This window comes from Lactuca virosa, chromosome 7 (assembly GCF_052849685.1).
Source record: "Lactuca virosa cultivar CGN04683 chromosome 7, Lactuca_virosa_CGN04683_v6, whole genome shotgun sequence".
In the NCBI taxonomy this organism is placed as follows: Eukaryota; Viridiplantae; Streptophyta; class Magnoliopsida; order Asterales; family Asteraceae; genus Lactuca; species Lactuca virosa.
Window position 1 is genome coordinate 115,945,748 of NC_136432.1, and position 5,018 is coordinate 115,950,765.

Below are 5,018 nucleotides of genomic sequence, written 5' to 3' on the forward strand. Positions count from 1 at the left end.
ACCCGAACATTAAAAGAAGCAAAACATTTAAAGACAAAAGCAACACCAAATCAAAATTCACCTGTGTTTTTCGAAACCAAATCAAAAGCCACAAGCGTTTTAAAGCTAAACAATTCGAAGCATTCATGTGTTTTTTAGGATGGTTTCCGTTTCACTCGGTCCTTCACCTCCGCCTTCAATCGATATTCTTATATCCAAACGGATTTCACAAATCGATTCTTCTTACTTCCTTACGTTCACGGTCGACCCTGTGATGGTGGTACGTGGCGTTCTTCATATTTATGGTAGGGGATGAAGTAGAATTACAGATAGTGGCATAGTGGCGGGGGATTTGTGTTTTATTTGGGGATTTCTAGGGTTTTGAATTGATTTCTTTAGGCTTTTTTCTAGATTTTCTCTACGTCTTTTTTTTCTGGATTTGTACCATGGCTAATTAATTTCATCTGCATATGTGAAGGAAGGAAACAGACAGTGGCATAGTGGCGGGAGAGCTCTAATCGGAGAGGGGGAGAAGCAGAGATGAGGCGGTTTAGGAAATTTTTTAATTTTAATTTTTATATTTATTTTATATAATAATAAATCAGAAAAATAAAAGAAAATAAATAAATAAGGGCAATACAGTCATTTCAGATGTTGCAGGGACCAGGCGGGTTACAAATTTTAATATTAGGGATCGTCCGAGTTAAAAATTTTGCTCAGAGACTAAGCGTGCAAGTTTCCCCAAACCATAGGGACCATCCGTGTAATTTACCCAAAAATTTATTAGCAAAAAAAAGTTTAGCTGTAGTTTAGGTCCCTATTTGGTTAACTTTAACATTTGATTGTTAACTTTTTTAAAATAATAATTTTACCCTCAGGGGCTATATTTACAGTTAGCTTTTTTTTACCAAATTACAAGGACCACTTCTACAATTCTTCTTTTTAAATTTATTAAATTATTATATATTGATTTTTTTTCTTTTTAATTTTATTGAACTATTATACATTAATTCTTTTTTTAATTTTTTTATTGGATTAGTTTTTTTATCTGATTATTATATAGCAGTTAATTTTATTTTTAATATACAATATTTATATATTAATAAATATTATATTATTATATTATTAATTTCTTTTAACTGTTTTTTAAATTTTTTTATTGGATTATTTTAAAAAAAAAATTATTAGGTTTTTTTATTGGATTATTACATTTAATTTATTATATTCTATATATAATAAATAATATTTTAGTGGATCATTAATTTTTTTAAATGTATAATATTAATTCTTTTTAATTTATTGGTTCTACCACAAAGTATTCGGAATACGCAAAAGCACCGCATCTCATTGTCGAAAATCGTCGGGACCACCGCTAATTACCTTCATCGGAGGTCCAACGGAAACACTACCAACCTGTTTCACCTAACGCCGCTATCCAGTACCCGCCTGCGACAACCTCTTACAATCCGTCAGAATCCTTTATATTTGCCACTAAGCTGATCGTTTTCCGCTAGAACCATCACTATTTGAACCACCAAGAAGTCCAACCCAAACACCCTGTCAGTTCTTCCATTTGTTGCCTTTTACCAGCTTACGTCACAAAATCATACTACCTGGTCAGTTGTAACATCCATAAAAATCATGCTAATTTAAAACTTTTTAAAACATTCAAAAACCAATAGTTATTACAAATTGTTTTCAAAATAGTTTCATGTTAGAGTATCCCAGAAATCAAATCATAAAAATATGAGGAGGTGCACTATCACGCCTTCGTCTTCCCGCGATCATCTGAAGTACCTGAAACAAAGTCAACAACTGTAAGCCCGAAGCTTAGTGAGTTCCCCCAAAATACCAACGTCATACAAACCATAACAATATCATACAAACAACATGCATACTGAGCCATCAGCCTGACTGGACCGCCTCGCAGGGCCTACAGCCTATCTGGAGCTCCCGAGCCATCGACACGTCTGGACCGCCTCGCAGGGCCTACAGCCTATCCGGACCCCTCGCCGGGCCTTCGGCCTGACTAGTGCGCCCTTACCGGGTCTGCAGTCTATCCGGGCCGCCCTGGGTATGTTGGCCTAGAGCACAAAGCAGGACCGCCACAACCCAACTCCCAATCAACCAATCAACACATCAATATCATACGCTTGCTAGCATGTACAGATAGTCATATAGATTTAACAGATCACTAATCATATCATCATCCTATATACGAGGATACCGATCTAACATATCACTAACATAGCATCATCCTATAACCAGGATACAGATCTAACAGATCACTAGCATAACATGGGACACTTTAAGCCATTGGGACATCATTTTTATCACTTAGGACCCTTTCTAGGGCCTGAAAGGACAACTTATTTCGTTCAAATCATAACATGCACCAACTTGGGACTTTTGGGACAAGAAATGGTTTCATAAAGCTAATATGGCAAGATCTACTTCATAACCCGCATAAAGGTTGGAGCTTTTTTTACCTCCTGGAGCTTCTAGAGCACAAAGTAACCTCATATCTACAAGCTTGTCTTCCTTCTCCAACTTCTTGATGCAATACCTTCTTCTCCAACTACTCAAAACACACACTTTTAGCTCACACACTTAAGAAAGGGGTTAGGGTTTGGGGAAAATGGCTCAAAGCTATGGAGGTTGAGGTGATGGAGGGTTTTGAGCTCATAAGGACGTTTATATAACACCCCAACCCTAAATATTAGGGTTTCCATATGTCGTGAGTTCGCCAAACGTACACAAGTGTATGCCCAGCGTACTAGGGTGCGCCTAGTACGCTCAGCGTACTTTATGTACGCTTAGCGTACTCTTCTTGATCTCAAAGTTGCAACTTTAGCCCTTAGTTTTCTCATGGCTCGACTCTTCCAACCCTAGGGACTACAAATGACAAAATAATAATAAAATAGAGGATTCGAAAATACCTGAAAATCTCGGGATGTTACACAGTTCCTCCATTCATTGCCTTCCACAACCCATGCACAACGTTATAACATCGAAGCTTCAAGCCTGCACTACCTGAAAATATCTAGCGGGGGATCTGGTGGTTTGAAAACCCTATATCTAACATTATCGCCATTGATAGCAGTGTGGGTAGTCAATTGGTGTAGTTTTGATTGAGAATGACGGATTGTAGGCAACGATTGACGATTTCAGACAAGATGATGTGGCGGCGCAAGGTGGTAGAAAGGAACGAATTGAGGAACTGACCAGGGGTGTTTGGATCGGACCTCCTGGTGGTTAACACATTATTGGTTGTAATAGAAAATGACCGACTTAACATAGTATTGGTTGCCACTAAGTCGGTCATTTTCTGTTACAATCAATACTATGTTAAGGAGGTCTGATCCAAACACCTCTGGTCAGTTCCTCCATTTGTTGCTTTCTACTACCTTGCGCCGCCACATCATCTTGTCGGAAATTGCCGATCGTTGCCTACAACCCGTCATTCTCAACCAAAACTACACCAATTAACTACCCACACTTCCATCAATGGCGACAATGTTAGATATTGGATTTTCAAACCACCAGATCCACCGTTAAATCTTTTCAGGTAGTGTAGGCTTGAAGCTTCGGTTTTATAAGGTTATGCATGGTTGTAGAAGGCAATGAATGGAGGAACTGACCATGTAGTATGATTTTGTGGCGTAAGCTAGTAAAATGCAACAAATGGAGGAACTGGCAGGGGTGTGTCACACCCCCAAACCAGAACGGCAGAAACGTTCCGGGGCGGAGGACGTCATGCTCAGTATCATAACCATAGTGAAGAAAGTAAACACAACCATCATAAATATAATTTAAAAGGTTACATCGTTTCAAAAGTATATGTTTCCAAATAAATTACATATGATGTCAAAATATAGCAAAAGAATCTACGCCTTAGCGTCTTGACTTCATAAATCTTGTGATTACCTGTTTTACTAATTACCTGAGAATACAAGTTGTTTTGAAAGAGTATCAACATAAAGCTGGTGAGCTCATAAGCAATTTATGAATGAAAAATGAATGATGTTCCTTTTTGTTTGTTACAAGTTTGTTTCCAGAAAATCCAATATTTTCTAATGGGTTGTTATAGTCTTAACTGAACCAAGATTTAGTGTATGTAAGTAAATCGTCATACTTGTGTGTGTGTGGTTTTATATTTAAATAAAACTCCTTAAATCCTCGTGAACTGTGTGTTTAGTTAATTTCTCATGTGAGATGTTATAACCATACTAAACTCGAAGACCTCGTACTCGACGTTCTTCAGGCGTCAGAATGTTATGACACTTGTCACCCCAGACCTGGCGGTCTAGCTGTTGCAAGCAGCTTAGGGTGCGGGTTTGTCAGACCCAATATAGATCTATACACAACTATTACGCTCTCCCTCCAGGAGATCCTGATTATAACTACATGACTTTACTGTGGTACTTAAGAGTACCCCGAAGGAGAATGTCTCACAAATTTATTTATTAACAAGTTAACATAGTGTGTAATGAAATACTTGTTTTGTAAGTCGATTGAGTTATTGTTTTCCTTGTCAAGCGAAGTGCTCAAACTATACCTATTATAGTTTATCAAAAGTGTTGTGTGTTTGAATGAAACCTTGTTATGCATGTCTTTGTATTTCCATAAAATGACATTTAAAATACTATGTGTAAATCGTACACACCTTGCTCAGCATGTTACAAGGTGTGAATAACTCTTAAACATGTATTTGACAGTTTTACCCTTAACTGTCACTGTTTTAGAATATTTATAGAAAAATCATCGTAAGTCGAAAACTGAATCCGTAAACTTTGAGTATTTGGAAAAAGAGTCTACTATATCCATAAATTTTCCTATAATTTTTGGTGGTCTCAAACCAGGGTGAAAATGTTCATCTTCACATCCTGGTCCGACTTTGATTCTGCAGTGATAGGCAGTTTTGTAAAAATCACCATAAATTGTAGAAAAATCCTATGGGGATGTGCAAGTAGTCATTTTAAAGGTATAAAACTGAACTATATGCATATTAAACAGTTTTGAAAAATATTAAGTTTAAG